This window comes from Tiliqua scincoides, chromosome 6, assembly GCF_035046505.1.
Source record: "Tiliqua scincoides isolate rTilSci1 chromosome 6, rTilSci1.hap2, whole genome shotgun sequence".
Classification (NCBI taxonomy): Eukaryota; Metazoa; Chordata; class Lepidosauria; order Squamata; family Scincidae; genus Tiliqua; species Tiliqua scincoides.
The window spans coordinates 41,643,001-41,661,725 of record NC_089826.1 but is presented as its reverse complement, the minus strand read 5'-3'; the positions used below and the strand labels follow the sequence as shown (position 1 = coordinate 41,661,725).

The following is an 18,725-nucleotide window of genomic DNA, read 5'->3' as shown; positions in this document are numbered from 1 at the left end:
ATATGCAATAGAACGATACTGTGGACCTGCAGACAACATAATATGACTGCAAATATAACCTTTTTCAATAAACATTTATATAAGAACTTCATTACCCTATGGTTGATTTGGACCGGTATTAAGTAAAGAAAAAAAACTTGCTTATACAGGCTATATCCTTTTCAGAAGATATTTTGTTATCTTCTTAAATTATTTTTTAAAAAATAGTGCACATTTGGCATCACTGGGGATATTTTGCTAATGGATGTTCTTCCCTGTATGAAGCAGGTCTCTCTCTTATATTGGGGATCTCCAAACTATGGCCTAGGGACCATATCCAGCCCACCACAATATTTTAACTGGCCCACAGCAATTTTTGTTTGTCAGAACATTTGCTAATGTTTGACATTTTTACGCATTATATATCATTTCTCTTTGTAATTGTCTCATTTCTCTTTTGTTCTTAATCATATGCTGATTACAAAAAAAGATTCAAGTTAAATGTATTCATTCATTCAAACTTCATTCATTTATAAAACTGAATTTTTTTGTTGATCCAATTTTTTGATCCAAAATTATGTAAAATATACGATGTGGACTTCATACCGAAAAGTCTGGAGACCCCTGCCTTAGATCACAGTTATGTCATAGTGCTTTTTTTCTGAGTATTGAGATAAATATTTAAATTGCTTGCACCCAAAGAAGCTCAAGTGTTCATGCAGTGGGGCTTTTCTGTCACCCTCCTCCCCATTGCAGCCCCCAAAAGCTGCTTCTAAGATTCTAAGACTTGGCAGAATGAGAGAAAACCATGTGGGGACCACCTTTTGAAAGTGGAAGTGCTTTCTGCTCACACAGATGTACCTTTGTTTCCATTCCAATATGTATCTAGGATTGCAGCCCTACCATTCTGAAGGAGGAAAAAAATTTCTCTGTGTACTTTACCTACATTGTTCACTACCTGTGTTTCTTCTGAATGTGGGCTCAATCCTGACCCAACTTTTTGGCTCAATGCAGCCCCAAGGAAGGAAAAAATGCTCTCTTACCCTGAGGAGGCCTCCATGATTACGCCCCCCCACCTCATGATGCAGCACATGTCCAATTAGCACGACTGCATCAGAGCTGGAAAGTTGGATAGGGTTGGACCTTTAGTTAATATTTGCTACCATAGCTAATACGTCTATCAGATGTCATTATTCATGTGCTTGCCTAATCTGTTTTTAAAGTCATCAGTGCTAGCTACCCATTGCAAACTGTCCTTATAATTGTGAAGCCGTTTATGGGTATTAATTACCATGTTGTGACTTGCCTATGCTGTTGCAGTTTGCTGTACTTGAGCAGTGTTCCCCCTTTGTGCTTTCAGCTCTGCCACAATCTCAATAGAGTGCTTTGTGTATATATGTTTACCATTGAAGTTTTTGAGGACAGTGGATGTAGGGGACATTATTTGATGGCTTGAGCATACCTGAAAAGGTTATCTTTCTTCTTTTTGCATTTGCTCTGCACAGTTTATCACATAGCAACAAAGTGAGATGAATCCTGATTTGACCTTAAGTGCCTTGCCATTCAGCTGAGTGGTTTCCCTGTAGGAATAAAAGCTGACACTGCTTTGCCTGAGTTCCTTCAATCAATATTAGCGTGGGACAATACACATTATATAGATATGAAATAAAAGCATCCCTATTGATACAGATGGATAGACAGACATATTCCTGGCTTAGATCTTAAAAGGTTATGGCAAAGAGCAGACTTATGCCTGGATGGGATTGAAGAATTTTCCTCACTGGTGAGTTAACTATAAACATTCAGGCGTTAATTCCCACAGTTTAAGGCATTTTGATTTGTCTTGGAGTTAAGTACTGTTACTAAAGATGGACTTGGTTCTTTTTCTTTTAGATGCACTCTTGGCCATGATGTATAGTTTATAAAACCGAATTAGTAAAATTTTGTTAATTTGACTGCCTCAGAATACTAATTCTGAGAAATAACTGCCAGAAACAGTTTTCCACCATTCTCTGCTATTTCATTTTCATTGTTTCCTTCTGTCACTTACATTCTGTGATTTTTACTGCTGCTGTTTTGTGTATTAAAGTTAAAATGTTTATTAAATGGGTAAGTAGGAAATGGTTTCACAAATGATTATTGGGTATGGGTATGGTCTTATTTTTCTTTTCCATGGGCCTCTCTTCTACATGTGGCTCTGTGTAGACTTCCTGCCACATGAAGATTAGTTGTACTAATCAGATGATCAAACTGAGTGTTGCCACCTCTTCCTCCAAGAATTCAAAAGCATGTGGAACTTGTAGGGATTGGGAACCATGTGTTAAACATAAGAACGGCCCCGCTGGATCAGGCCATAGGCCCATCTGTTAATGTGTTACTATGCTTTTATCTGTTTTTAAATTATGTTTTTAATCTGTTTTAACCTGTTGTAAGCCACCTTGAGTCCCTTCGGGGAGAAAGGCGGGATAAAAATAAAGTTATTATTATTTTTATCTAGTCCAGCTTCCTGTACCTCACAGTAGTCCACCAAATGCCCCAGGGAGCACAGAAGACAACAAGAGACCTGCATCCTGGTGCCCTCCCTTGCATCTGGCATTCTGACATAGCCCATTTCTGAAATCAGGAGGTTGCACATACACATCATGGCTTGTAACCTGTGATGGATTTTTCCTCCGGAAATTTGCACAATGCCTTTTTAAAGGCATCTAGGCCAGATGCCATCACCACGTCCTGTGGCAAGGAGTTCCACAGATTAACAACACACTGAGTAAATAAATATTTTGTTTTGTCTGTCCTAACTCTCCCAACACTCAATTTTAATGGATGTCCCCTGGTTCTGGTGTTGTGTGAGAGGGAAAAGGGCATCTCTTTATCCATACTATCCTTCCCGTGCATAGTTGTTAGCCACCTTGTTGATTTACCCACAACATTCTAAGGCAGGAAGGGTTCAAACTACTGCCAGAATTGGCAGATCTGCTGTCCCTACCAGTTTGAACTTAGCCAGCTCATAAGTGCCCCAGCCACCACTTTACAGTCACCATCTCCTCATCCACCTAGTTGTTAGTGATGCAGCCAGGTGGGCAAGGAGAGAGAGAGGCAGTGCAGAGCATAGGCATTTGGAGGCCCCCCCCCCCATAAATTCTTCCTCTTACGTTTAGTTCTGTTGGGATGCATGCTGGGAGTGCTCCCAGAATGTTGCAGCTGTTCTGTTTGTTTCAACAGGGCTGGGTGGAGCAAGCAGGAGGTGGCAGGAACAGACTGAAAGTTAAGAGGAAGGGGTGGGGGTTTCATGCCTTTCTTCTTTTTGTCCACCATGCCTTCTTGCTGGGCTGGCAAGGAGGCGGAGTCAAGAGATCCTGTTTAGATCACTTATGAAACTGAGCAATTAGAACAGGATTGCTATGCGGCTGCTTCTTGCAGCTCCTCTGCTGCAATCTCTCACTGCAGTGGCACTGGAAGAAGTGGGCCGCCGCCGCCCTGATCCGCTTCCTGCTCACTATCAGTGGATGTGAAAACAAACTGACAAATTGAAGTGATTTGGTATACCATGGCAGGCAGTGGGCAGATGTGGGCTGGCCCTGATCCATGACCTGGACTGAGTAAAGCTCCAATGGTGCTAACAAAAACAATCAGGCCTGTGTTGCAGTAAAACCTCTGCTCCGATCCTCCAAAAATGTGAGGAACTGCATGAGCTATTGCTACTTTAGTGGTGGTGTACACAGCTGGAAATGGTTTGTTGCTTAGATTGCAAGCTGTTTGCATCCAGCCCATTTTCTCAGAGCCCAAACCTATCCTCCCCCCCCCCACTGGTGCAGCTGCGCCAAAAAGGAGCACAGTGTATCCAGCTAGAAAGGGGCACAGATCAGGAGGCTTCTGATGCTCTTCCATCCATTTTCCTATAACCAGATGTAAATACCCTTACTTCTCCATAAGCCTCCTGCTCCACAGTGGGTTTTCTTGGACCTGTAGCTGGCTCAAGTCCAAGGAGAAGAAGGGGGCAGGAAGACTTCAAAAAGAGAGGATAGGATCCATTGTGTGCCATCGCTGCCAGATTCACCTCCTCCCGCAGCCTCCTCGCCCCCTGCCTTACCTACTCTGGCGGCCATGGACAGGTCGAGGGATGAACAGGGACCACTGCCACTTCTTGTGGCAGCCATTTTGCGACAGCAAATGCATTTTCTGCTATCGCAAAGCATTGTAGAACAGCCTAATCCTGCATAGGATTGGGCTGTTAATGTATGTGGTATGTGCCCTAATTCATAAGCCAGAGGCCCAAAAGTCTTCCTTGGGGGGAAAAAAGTGTTAAGTAAATTGATGCCTGCTACCCCTCTTATTTTTTTAAAAAGCACTTTTCAGCATTCCCAGTTCCTTATAGAGCCCTCCATAAGATATTGCTCTAGTTGTATTCATTATTTACTGCATACTGTAATATAGTCTGACATTTGGTGGAACAAAGTTCCAATTAACTAGTGCAACTTGTAAAATCTGGGCAGGTTTCCAGTTTTCTCTGTGTTCTCTGTATCCTTAAATCATTATCACAGTCACTGTGATAATAATCTAAGTTTCCTTATGAATATTTTGTCTTCCCACCTTAGTTCAACCTAGCTGTGCTAAATATAATACTCATTTTATAAATTATCGCATTTAATGACAGAACTTTGTAAGATACTTCGTGCATGTGCAAGCACGCACCATTGATTGCCAGGAGTTGTGAAGATGACTAGCAAATCCAGGAAGAAGAATAATGTGTAACATTATCACTGATGGAACATTTCTTACCATTAAGCCTTCAAACTCTCATCCTCAGCTGTCAACACATGGGCACTTTCTAGAGCCAAATTCTCTCACGCTGTGCACTGCCTGCAGCTTGCCTGAAGCTCAACTTTGACTGAAAATGTTGATTTCACTTCTTTTAGCCTTGTTCTCATTTAGCGTTAAAACCTGCCTAGAGTCTGCCTTTTATTCTGTAATGTACACATGCATGTGTCAGCCCTCGCACGCTTCTGATGTGAAGTTAAGGTGCTCAAAAAAAAATACTCGTAATCTCTATGAATAATTGATTAGAGAGGAGTCTGGCAGTGTTAATTGTGAGGTGCAGCTGACTGAACGGCAAAACAAAAGCTCTTTTGAATGTTTTGGGGTGGGGAAAGAACTTGTAAAGTCTTTAGCATTGAGCAACAGGGTCAGTGTACTGAAGTGGAATTTAAAGGATGTTCTTGAATGTAATGGGTTTTGACTTGCTTGTGTCATGTGCCTCAGTGCATCATTGATTGCGCACTCATTTGTTAAATCAGCTATATTTTTTCTGTTTGTCTTTCCATGGACAGTTGACATCTTCCTTTAAAAAAAAGAATGTTCTTTTTTCCCTCCATAATTCACTGGTTTGCATTTTGTTTTCTTAAATGTTTCTGATGAGCATTTTATTGATGAGAACATGTGGAGAAATGTGTTGGATGTTCATCAACTGCCAGGGAACAAAAGAAAGAAAGGAGTTTAAATTTTTCTGGAGTATTGATAATTCATGTTCTTAAATGGTGCCTTTAAATTCAGCTCAGAGGAGAAGTTCAATGATCATTTCAGCTGGAAAAGTTAAGCAGCATGCACTGAAATGCAGCGCAAAATACACACTATAGAGCATTTGATTTAGAAAATGGTTATAGGAAAATGGATGGAAGAGCAAATGATAGGTACTAGGTTTCTCAACTTCAAGAAGCTTTCCGAACAGTGGAAGCAGTACAGTGAATTGACTAATGGTGATGCATACCTGATCATAATTACGGTATCCTATAAAGATCCTGAAAATGTTTTACTTCTATTCAAGAATTCTACAAAAATGTGCATAGAATGTACATTTCATGACCGTATTCTGTATATGATATGTACACTTGTGACATTCATATTCACTAGGAATATGAGTGACATGTGTCATATCTAGGATAATAAGAATAAATAATGTCCTGTCATTGGCTGCTGGTTTGGGAACTAGGATGGAATTTTGGTTCCAGACACCAGGTTGGCTTGAGCTGGCCTGTTTTTGTCATCCTACTCATAGTGACTCTATCTTTTCCTCTGGCTCACTGGGGACAGCGTGTCAAGCTGGTACTTGACCTCTGGAATGGACAGCATTGGGCACCCAAGAATTAGGGGGGTGTTTTCAAAAGACCTAAGCTGAGGTTGGGGTTTGGCTGAGATCTCAGGTTAAAAGACAACAACCCTTTTGGAAACGCTAATGGTGAATTCTCCTAGTGACGACCCTTTATCCTAAGGGTGTTATGGAGCAATTGGAGGACCCACAATCCAACAATTGGTGATCCTTCTAAGCTGTGCAACTGGAAACTGAGCTCCACACAGGTTGGAGCTCAGCTTTCCCAGACAATGGTGTCATCACTGAGTATCTGGAGACACCGCTGCATCAATACACAATCACGGAAGGAGTCCATGCAGCGGTGTGGATCCCTTTAACAGGACACTAACCTCAATTTGTCAGTCCTAGTCTGTTTTGGATTGTAATTATGTCTAATTTCCAATGTGTTTTTCAAACAAAGTTCATATCTCTTTATTATTTACCTCCCAATCCCAAAGATTAAAGGGCCACCTCTAGGGATCTGTGGGTGATCAGACCACAAATTTGGCTAGCTCAATCTTTACAGAGTATAAAGATCAGACTTAAATGTATGTAAAAAAAGTACTTCTAAACAAGATAATTCTAGATGTTATACTGAACTCTATACAATCAAAGAATAATAGTTCTTATAGCCAAGCATGCATAATTACACAAACATGCTGTATTGGCAAGCGGTATTACCTGTATGCTGTATTACTGCTGTTTGTTGCAGTGAGAGATCCTGTGTTTTGTCGTGGAAATAGTGTTCTGCATAGCCTCTCTCTGATGGTCAGTCTGGCCCTCCATTATGGGGTTAATCTTTGGGAGTTTGCACCTGTTACTCTTAGCACAGGACATTCTGGACAGTACACCAAGATCACATGCAGAGATGAAGCCAACTTGGCTTCTATTGCATCAGCGACTGGTTGTCAACCTTCAGTCTCGAAAGACTATGGTATAGCCTACAGCACCCAGTATTCCCTGGCGGTCTCCCATCCAAGTACTAACCAGGCCTGACCCTGCTTAGCTTCCAAGATCAGATAAGATCGGGCATGTGCAGGGTAACAGTTGCTGTCTGATTGCTACAAAAAGGGGCTTTAGATGCCATTTAAGAGAACCAGCATCGTCAGGAGAAAACAGATGGAAACAGAAGGATGTTGCATGAGGCCAGCTGCAGATGGCCCACCAGGGATTTGAACAAGAGGGAGATGTCTAGCAGAGGAAGGCCACTTCTGTTAGAGCAGGGGTGCTCAATAGGTGGATTGCGATCTACCGGTAGATCGCGAGGCAAAATGAGTAGATCATGGAGCCCTGTCTCTCCAAACTGTTAATATATCAGTTTCGTCTAGTGACTAGACGAAACTGACATATTTAGCTGACACTAAACTGACACTGAAACTGACACTTTAGCTGCTCTTCAGGCATGCAGCAACAAAACTGATGAAACTGACTAGACTCCAGCAGGGGCTTCATACATTAAAGGGGGTGTTGGTCAGACGCTTCCTTTCCCCCTGGTAGATCTCTGGGCCTTGCTGGGTTTCAAAGTAGCTCTCGAGCCAAAAAAGTGTGAGCACCCCTGTGTTAGAGGGTCATAAGAATGCTGTGTTCATGTTATCTGCTTGAGGGAAAGTTGTTGCTTGTTCAGGGTAATCAATTCTGGCTTTTATCTCTTTTCCCTCTGGTCTGCTCATTGTGTCTCCGTATTGGAAAAGAACCTTTGCCCTTCTGACAAAACACATGCACAAGTGCCTGGCCAGGGCAGCTGATAGCTTAGGTGATGGAGAGAAAGTAGGAGAATGGCAGTTGTGATCTGCAGCTTTTTGGTGTGTCCTTTTGATCTTCTCCAATGTAATGAAGTTTGCCTCTGATGTAGTCCTTTTACATCATAACTCTAGAGCAGTTTTCTCAAACTGTGGGTCAGAACCCACTAGGTGGGTCGCAAAACCAATTTCAGGTGGGTCCCCATTCATTTCAATATTTTATTTTTAATATATTAGACTTGATACCATGGTTCATGACTGCATTTGGGGAAATGTTACAGATCTGTACTTTTAACAGACTATTCTGTACATGCTTTTAACAATGATAGTCATTGGGGCTTCCTCCTGGGTACGTGTAGGTAGGATTGCAGCCTAGGATTGTTCCTGCTTGATGATGTCACCTGCAGTCATGACATCACTTCCGATGGGTCTGACGGATTCTCATTCTAAAAAGTGAGTCCTGATACTTAAAGTTTGAGAACCACTGCCCTAGAGCCAGTGATTTCTACTTCTGCTTGGTGTTAGCGTAGGGAAGGGGTTTTGGGGTGATGGCATAAATACTCACAATTCTGGAAAGGCCCATTTGGGTCAGGGTGACAATGGTACCCTGCCTGTTCATCCCCACCCAGTGTGGCAATATTGTCCATCATCTTCTGTGCTTGGTTAGAATTCTCAGTCAAAGACCGTAACTGTATCTTGATGGTCAAACAATACTATTTCAGTGGTCTTTTAAAGCCATTTCTGCCCAACATTGCATCTGCGCAAAAAGGGTCAAATGTGTACCCCTGTGGTTTACAAATGGGTTAAACCAGTGTTTCTCAACATTTGTCCTCTGCTGTACCACTTCATATGGTCCACCTATTTGAAGTACCACCAGAAGTAACTGGCGATGACATCAGTATGACAGACACCAGTAAGAGGCTTAGGGTGGACAGGAAGGTTTTTTCAAGCACAGAAAAGTATGCTTTGGAGGTCTTCCTGCCAAGCCTCCTCCCACTGTTTGTTGCATCGTGCTCCTGGTCTCTCTGCTGGGTGGCATGTGTCCAGGAATTCTGTGAGAACCACCAGGTGCCACTTAAAGTTCCACTGGTGGTACCACTGGTTGAGGAACACTGGTTTTAAGCCATTTTCTGTCCAACATTGCATTTATGCAACAGGAACCAAATGTGAACACCTATGGGCCAGACAAAAATGGGTTAAACAATACAGTTCAAACATTGCTCTACAGGTCATCTGCCACAGAACTTGTTCTTCAGCAAAACTCTGGTTCTTGGTTATAGACTCACTGCTCTTTCTTCCATGATAGCCATACCCCATGTTTCTCTCTTTTGGGCCTTATCCTGAAAAGTTAAATATCACTGTGAGTAAAAATCACTCATGAACTCATATAGCATAATAACTATGGCATAGAAACCTTAAAAACAATTATAAATGCTTTATCTTAGGTGAGCATGTTTTTCACTTGTTTCAGGGGGCCCCCTAAAACAGTCAAGCAAGTGAAATGGAGACTGCTGCATCCCTAGAGTTGTATAGGATTGTAGTTCCTATGGGGAGCCGTGGTCAATGGCCCATGAGGTGATATAAGCTGCCAGTTGAAAATGTTTGGGAACCACTGGTTTAACCCATAGTGGAAGCACGTTTTAAGTGACCCTGGATATGAACTAGAGCTGTGTTTCAGATCATGAACTATGGAAATATGAATTTTAACTTTCATTGTGGTTGTATATAAGCATGTTAGCAAATTGTAATGATGGGTATAAGAGTTGAGTAGATTTGGGTGAGTTCATGACGTGATAAAACAGTCATGTCATTGTTGCAGATATCAATGTTCTTGACTGTCATCTGGTGCACCATTATTCAATCAATCTAATTTTGCCAGCTCTTTGATGAGGTCAGTGTGGATTTGGGAGTGTTTTACTTCATAGTGAAATCTACTTGGATTCAATCAGTTCACACTATTGCCATGCCTTTCAGTTGTGTGAAATGATCCTCTGTCTCTGACAAACTAATGGAATATGACTACGTACCTATGAAATTGCCTTGTACTGATTCACAAACCAATCCTGAACTGTCCAGCGCGTGGGGCTGCAGCAGTGCCAAAAATGGCTGCCGCTGCATCCTGCACTCCCCAGGCAGCTGCTGCCATTTCCTCCTTGGGAGAAGGGGACTTTCGTTCCCTTTGCCTGGGTAAACTGAGTAGCCCTGCAATGGGTCAGCGTAGAAGCTCCACCAGTCCTGCCTCTCTCCCGCTCCCTCCATGACACGCCTCCTCCCTGCCCTCCCACCTCCCCTTACCTCGAAATGCCTCCTTCACACCTCTCCCCGTGCCCCCACCTACCTCTCCGCTGCTTGGTGGTCTGCGTGACTGCCAAGTGGTGGAGCTCTGGTGCTCCACTGGCACTAGCCCAACGCCAGCAGAGCACCAGTGCTATGGCCCAAGCTGGTGCTCGAAGCATAGGATTGGGCCCTCAGACCATTGGTTCAACCAGCAAAGCTCTCCAGGCTCTCGTGTGAAACCAAATCTTCCAGGCTGAATCTTTTCCTCAAAAGGATACATCATTTTCATCATGTACATCATATCTGAATTTGATTTCTAGAACTTAAATGATCAAGCAATTTTCCTTTCCTTGAACTACAGAACAGCTGAAGTTTGTGATGTTTTTATTACTGTTGGCTGACTGAATTATTTGTCTGTATTATTCTCCAGTTGCCATGGTATCTTATGTTTATGGTTTAAAAACCAACACAAACATATTTCAGTATGTATTGCGAAAAGTCACCAATTTTGCATAGTTGCACTGCTAAATTATCTGCAAAGGGAATGTGTAAGGTTTCTTGAGTGTGCAGAAATTACTGGCAATTCATTTGTTTGAGCATGGGGCCATGAGATGGAATACAATACACTTTTTTGCGATTAATATGAAGCAATTGTTTTAAAGAAACCCTTTTTACTTTTAGAAAATGCTGACATTCATGCAGGAAAAAAAATCTGTGCCAGAAAGTTGTGAAGCTGTTCCTTTTCTAGTATAATTGCCTCAGAGAGAACGTTGTAAAATTATGTTTTTCTTTCAGTTTCCGTTCAGAGCTCTCTTTATACAAATGACTGCAAAGACAAGAAGTTGTTTGTGTGAATAAATGTACTTAATCACACGTCTGCAATATAATACACAGAATATTGTATTGATTTACTCTTCTAGATGTTATGAATTTGCTGAGCGGGTTTTTAGCTGTCAAGATTCTCTTGTGTTTGACTGTATGGCAATGATGGGAGAAAGAGATCTGGCAATGCTATTCTTTGTGACTGTTTGTACATCCCTCAAAGACCTCTCTGCAATTTGTGATTGCGTGTAAATAACACTGTTGCTTTATTTTGCCCAGACATGTGGCCCTGGCTTGAAGGAGTTCTTTTGGCTATGGGGTTCTTAGTAATGTGATAAAAATGCTTCATTCATGGCATATTGGCTAATTCTGATTGTACATAACAACTTATTGGAGGGTCACTGCTATATTATATGAGTGACATACTTGCTGCTTTTCTATGGCTGTATGCATGGCTGAATAATAATGTATATTATTCCAGTACTGTATAAAATATTATGAACAAGCAGCTCTCTCTCCTGAGGGAACCTCCTTTTTCCCTAAATGACAGTGTTTATCGTGTAAACATAGACTGATCCAAGACGCAGGGTCAATCCTATCCAACATTCCACTGCCAAATCAGCCCTAAGATAAGGGAACAAACATCCCCTTACTTTGTGGAGGCCTCTGTGACTGTCACCCCATCACAAGATCCAGTGCCCACCCAGTTGGCATGAATGTATCAACCCTGGAAAGCTAGATAGTACTGGGCCCTCAGGCTGTCATATCTTTCATTCTCCCTAGAGCTCCAGGTCACATAGCAAAAGCATAGCCTTCCCTCCTCCATACATATATTGGAATCTCATGGCTGTGTGGTTTCCCCAGAGAATGACAGTCTTGAACACACCTTCCTGGATCCCCAGTGGCCTCATCTTTGATCCTGTCCAGCATCTTCCAAACTGTGGCCCACGGACTGGATCCAGCGTGACGTAAAAGTCTTCCCTGGATGACTTGGCTCAGTGCTTTCCATTCTGTGGCACACCCTCTTACCTTTCAAGCCAATATTCACAGAATAAGATATGAGATAGATTCAAAGATAAAAGGTTGCGGAGCAGAATAGAAAGGGCCACATGGGGACAGCTTTTTCTAAACACAGCGGTCCACAGTTTGGAGACTGCTTGTGCAGTCCACTCAGCTGAATCAGGAGCATGAAATCTGAACATCTCTTATTTCAAACCAGCCTTTTGAAGTTTGCATGACCTGTCTTCTCAGAATGGGATAAAAAGAGAGCTTACCAGCTCTGTTTGGTTGAGCCTTGCAAGCTGCCAGACAAACCATGATGAAAGTGGTGGTGCTCTTCATCCAGAGCAGAATTAATTCCTAAGAAGATCTTTTTCTCTGGTGCCAGGAGGTTGCTGAACGTAAATTAAATTCTTTCAGTCAGGAAAAGTTTTAGTTAGAAGCTGTTTTTACCTAATTTTGAACTTTGCTTTATGATCTCAAATATATTTTTCTTTTGTCCCATGTTTTTTATTTTTAGTGAAACTTTTTCCTTGTTTTGATTAAAACAAATCTATCTAGTTGTTTAACTAGAAAAACAATCAGGTTATTCCTCCCATCTCTGTAGCCTTACTCAGCCAAGTACTACACAGAGATGACTTGAGTGTGTTAGGTGATTGTGTAGCAGTGTGTGGGTGAGAGACGGAGCAAAGTGAAGCGAGGACATTAGTTGAGATGCTTTCCCTCCTTTTCCTTCCTCAATGAACTCAGCATTTGGGTCAGGCGTAGCTAGGAGGTGGAATGCTTACTTTGTGGCCTCATCTCGCAGAACTGGGTGCAGCAAAAAGAGCACAAGATGCATATATGACATGCATGTATGACAGAGCATGTTGTATGTGCAGTTTGATGTGATCAGAGGGTGGGGGGAAGCACCAGTTCACAGAGGTGAATACGTCCCTTCTCATCACTACTCAGCAAATTGCCACAAATGGCAAAACCCTCTGATGAGGGATGGGAACCTCCCACATGATCTGCACCACTGACATCATTTCACTATTTCACATATTGCTTGAGCAGGGAGATGGCTGCTTCTTCAGGAGAACATCCTAAAGTACTCATGTATTAATCAGGACTACACTGCCAGCTATAGAGGGATTTACAGCTGCACCTACCTTTATAAGTTACAGTAGTGTATATGGCAGTACCTTGCACCTTGTACCTTGCACTTTTGTCTTGTTAGGGGCCAGAGCATGGACAAAAGTAAAAAATGGATGAATGCCAAACTACAGTATTAATAATACACGAATGAACACAAATATAAGAGATTCAATGTGGACAATTAAAAAAAAGAAAAATGCATATTCAAAACTGAATGAAAAAAGTGTGTGTGTGGTGTGTAGAACACTGACAAACTTTGTGGAAAGTTGGATGAAATCAGAAGAGAGTGCACAAAATTTAAAATGTGGTTATAATTAAAAATGGCCGAAAGGTCTAAGTGAGGAAAGTCAAGTGGATGAAAGTCAAGGTTTTGCTGTATTTTCAACCCTCTATAAATCATGATATAAACCATACGGTACCGTTTTGCAGTTATTTTTGTACAAGCGTTTCAGAGTGAACACAAGCTCCCACTGTCATATACATTCTATTTATGGTTAAAAAGGGTGTGATTGATTCAGGGGATGCTACAGAGCTTATAGCCTGCAACATGCCAAATGAAGAAGTTTATGAATAGTAATGCACGCCAAGATGGAAGCAAGTAAATGCTCTAGTCTAGCTGGTTAGAAAATTGTGGGAATTCTCAGTAAAATTTCATTTTGCCATGAGAGCCTCAGGTCATGCATCACACATTCAGCTAAAGGGAATTCCAGCAGTGCTGTGTGTCATTTGCTTCTTTAATGGCAAGAAGACTTCTAAAAGATCTGTGTCAAAGCTGAAGACAGGGTTATAGATCTCCTGTGGGTTCAATACACAGGGCTGAATGTGGTTTAAGGGTGAAAACACACCAAGTAGTGACACCACAAAGACACTGTAGAGCAGTATTGCTTGGTAGTTCTTTCCTGTGTTGGTTTCCAGGTGTGGGAGAAAAAAATTGAGTAATGGTTGGATTATAGAGAATTCTTCAAAATAGTCATGCAGAACATGGTAGCCTTGAAATTAGGGAAATGCCAACCTCTGACAGAGCATTTTTCTGGTCTTTCATCTAGACTCCCTAATCTTTGCTTCTGCATTTCAAGCTCAGGTATGTTTTGTATCTTTTGGGCAGGTGCAAATTAAAAGGGACTTGGGATCTGCACCTGTGTAGAGCAATTTTGGAAAACTCTAGCACTTTAGTCAAAGAACTGATACTTGCCTCTCTCGCTGGAAGAGCAGGCTTCCTTACTAAAGAGTTGGGATATGTGCCCTCCCGCTCAGTTCTCTTCTAACTGCTGCATGAGGAGCAAATGTAAGAAATGCTTCATAGTATTTATACCACGGTCAAGTTGTTTTTTTTCCTATTCTTTCTACTGAAATGTCCTCCATGGACATCAGCATTCCAGTTTGTCTTCCTTTGGTGTACTTAGGAAATTTGTTCCCTTCTATGGGACTTTCCTGCCTTGCCAGTGGAATCTTGCCCCAGAGCTCTTTAATTGCACATACATTTTTCATGGATGCTACAAGGGTTCTCTTCTATTCCCTCCCACATTCTAGGTAGCTGTATTGTTCCATTTACAAAAGTCCCAGAGTAACAGTTGGGCGAAACTTTTGTTTGAGACTAAAATTTCATAAAATAGTAGGGAAATATTCTGCGTTCCCCAAGTCTCTTTTTATTCAAGCTAGCAGAAACCAAGGGAAGAAGGTGGGGAGATGTTCCCAAGCATGGTGAAAAAACTGAAACCCACTTTCTGAGAAAGAAGCCATAGAAGATGTTAGACGGATTTAACCTGGATATGCTAATGGTTTTTGGACATGATGTTGTGGGAGTCTATTGATGGTCTTGTTAATTGTGTTCGATCTGTATTTTTAATTATGTAGTTTAGCTTTCTAAATATGTTTTAATTAAAGGCAGAGGTGTACCACCCCTGGGGCAAAACAGATCATGCCACAGGCGCGAACTGGAGGGGATGCGCAAGAGCGTGTGCTCCAATTGCTTCCCCACTCGAGAAGCAAGTGGAGTGCATGTGCTGTCTCAGCAGCAAGTCAGGCGAAATCACCCGTCCAGCTACGGAGCATGCACTCGTGCTCCAACGGCTTCCCGACTGAGAAAGCAATTTAAGCATATGCACCCTAATGACGTCGTGATGCTTCATGGTGTCATGACGTCGTGGCGTTGCCTTGGGTGTCAAAAGTCCTCAGTACGCCTCTGATTAAAGGCATTAAAATCTATTTTTCATGTTTTATAGACTTTAATACAAAAATAGCAACTGATTTTTGTCATGGGTTCAACCAGTCTCCTACACCACCATCGATCAGCGAAATAAAATGGCCTATGGCTAGTTTTTCTGTTATTAGTGAAGGAAATACCTATCTTACTGTGTGTAATTGAATAAAAAGGACCTTCATACATGACTGTTTGGAGATATTAGTTGTAAAACTATATGCCTAATAAAGGTTTGTTGTATGTTTTATGTTGAATAAATAGGAATGTCAAGCTCTGAATATTCATTCCTTATCACGATGTTGGCAAGAGACAATAATAATGTATTTAATATTTAATAATAATAATGTATTTAATAGCAATCTAATAATGTACAGTATTTCAGGTAGTTGTAAAGTGTTGACGTCTCAGTACTAAGAACTGTAAGGAAATGCTGGCACGAGTGTCTTATTTTGCTCCATTGGCAGCCATTAGAGGAAGATGTGTACATGAAGAAGCCGTCTCTGAAGGGGGGGTTGAGGCGAGAGCCAAGCGAAGAGAGGGCTAGATGAGAAGTTTGAAGTAGGAGAGACCTGAAGACTGATGATCAAGCTAATTGGGACCATGTTGCTAGAAGAAAGGAAGTTAATACTTTCCCTGCATCACCGTTTTCCTGATGTAACTTGGTCCCCAAAACGTTGTTTGCTGTGGCTGGGGAAATGTATTGAGTTCATACGGACCTGGATGTATATGTTACTTTAGGGACAAAGCCTGTGGCTACCAGTGTTGAATCTCTTGGTGCTGTTGGGCAACGCACTTTCCTTCTGTACAAACCTTGCCACTGTCTTTTCACATGTAAGGTCTGCCTTGCCAACATGCTGGAAAAGCCTGCGGTGCCCTAATCATACATTTTAACGGCTTCAGAGCTGTAGTGGGACAATTAATGAGTTTATAAGGAGACTTAAAACAAAGGCCTCACTTGTGAGAAGAGAGGCTGGTACAAGATAAAATGTGAGCGTCTAAAATCCATACTCAATAATTCTTCCCTCTTTTCAATTATTTATTTTAAACATTTGTATCCTACACTTTTCCCGCCTATTTGGGAGTCGTTCAAGGCGGCTAACAGTGTAAAAATGAAAAAAACTATAAAAGCAAAGAAGCAGAGCAAAGCCTGATGTCTTGCCTTGCCTCCTTGTTTCCCTCACAGGGCAGTTGGTGTTAGATGGGCTTATGAGAGGGGGAGGAAGATGGCCTGGTCTGGCAGACTGAAGCAGAGCAGGCATCTGATGTCTTTGTCTGCCTCTTCCTCCTCCACCACCTCTCATTTCATTGCAGTAAAAATTATTCCAGGGAATATTTAAAATCTGCTTTTCTGACCTCCCTCAAAATATCTGTTTAGCTGGCACCAGGATTTAAACATTTGTGCTAGTTTACTTGCCACTACTGAGAACATATTCTCTTGCTGTGCAGTCAGTGGCTTAGCTGCAAAGAACAGTGTGCAGCACCCTGTTTGCACTGTGGGACTTTTCTGTCCTCATTTTCTCATTATAGCTACTTGTATCTCCCAAAAAGCCACTCCTTAGGACTAGTGAACCCTTGACAGTGGTGTGCAAAGTGGATCTAGACCAGGGGCTGCAACTATGAAGGGAAAATTGGAGGCATTGACTGCTTGCATGATTAAATGTGAAAGGGACAGTAGATTCAAGCCTGTGTGTGTGCGCGCGTGTGTGTATGTGTGTGTGTTTCTGTTTATGTGGTTGGCTACCTGGTTTGTGTACAAACTTATTTTAAAATTCTTTTGCTGACAGGAACACCCTAGTGCTAATTTTCACTTGTGTGTTTGGTATAGTAAAACTATGCTGTAATGCTTGAACTCTGAGATTTATCTTCATTATAGTTGAGTTTTGCATAGGTAGTGTCACTATAGTATTATTATCAGTTGACAAAATACAAAACTTCCACATTTCTTGACAGCATCCCTGTTAGAGGGAGCCAGAAACTTCCCCAGTTCTGGACACCTTGCACTTACAAATGTATTCATCATTTACCTTATAAACGTTTTATTTATTGGAGCCATAGTGCTGCTGTGTATGTGTAATTTTTATTATCCTAGCAGTATGGTTCCCAAAGTGAGAGACCCTTGCAGTTGATGGATGCAGGTAGTCTTTGACCCTGTCACTAACTGAAATGTGATGATCCTGAACAAGCAAGAAGGATGGGTGATGACCCACACCTAGTGCAATGTGCCTTAAAGACAACCTTATTACTGCTATCTGTCCGAAATTAATTAATTTTTCCTAGGCCCAATGAGACAATTCTCTACGCAGTGAGCCTTTTCTTTCTTCCATTTGCCTTCATGGATGTTCCTTTAGAACTGTTTTTTGTCCTTTTGTTTTGGCCATGTTGTCTCTAGGTGGGAGCATGGGAGAAATACTATCCAAGATGTCTTTCTCTCAATATAGTGCACCTTCCACAGTGTTGTGATTCTTTTCTTTTTTTTTCTTTTTTGCAAGTGGGGAATTAAATTTCACTTCACTTTTAACCTACACTCTCCTGCTATAAATATTTGTGTGTATTCTTTATGTATTTGCTTTGTTGTAGGGTCTGTGTAGGGTTGTATTTTTCCACATTTGTACAATTGTACTTATTCACCATGCACACCTTATTAAATTGGACTCAACTTGTTGAAGGCACACTTGAAATGGGATTGGGTTGTAGGATCAAGAATTAGCCAGATTCAACTTCTGCTAAAAGAAATTAATAGTGTAATTAACAATAAATCTGTGGTAGAGTGATGGGAGTCATCTTTTCAAGCCAGTTTCACAAAAGTATGTTTCTTTCATGAGTTACAAGAATAAACAAGGACAGATAGCTGAACTTAGAATAGACTTCACCACATCCTCACCAGTTTTGGAAGTGATTGTGTGCAGAATTGCTGATTTGAATGCATTTTATTAAGGATACAAGGATAAACCTTTCAAGAAGTTAAGGGAGCCTTTATAGCCATTTATTGAGACTGTATACACACCACACACACTTAAAAAATAAATGTTAAGTGTGATGTTGAAGCACTTTCTCTTGCTTCATGTTTTGTCTGGAAAGCCTAGACGAACATCACATTCTTCTGTACTGAAATTCATGCAGTTCTGTAAAAATGGATTCATTTGCAAGACTTCTGAAAATTAGAATGTTGGATTTATAGATCATCTTGCAGAAAAAAGAGCTTATTCTCCAAACACAATAGCTCTGGGACTACTAAAGGTTAACATTAAGAAAACATAGACATATTTCGGAATGTGCTCAAACACCAAAAGCAACAAAGGTTTGGGTTTGCATTGGGATTTCAATAAGTTTGATTTGAGTGCTTGCTGTAGAAATTTCGTTACCCACAACTCTGCTTCCCAGGGGACATGGCTTGGTTAGGTACCAGCTGGTGCATTCTGTTTGTAAAACATGAGACAATCTCTCTTGT

General features: G+C 41.4%; 1 protein-coding gene and 1 pseudogene across 1 annotated transcript in view; one reads left to right on the top strand and one right to left on the bottom strand.

The window, feature by feature from the left end:
* Nucleotides 1-18,725, top strand: part of SLC10A7 (solute carrier family 10 member 7) — a 183,537-nt gene that overhangs the window by 78,740 nt on the left and 86,072 nt on the right. The window lies entirely within an intron of this gene.
* LOC136656178 (5S ribosomal RNA) lies at nt 7,042-7,161 on the bottom strand (annotated as a pseudogene).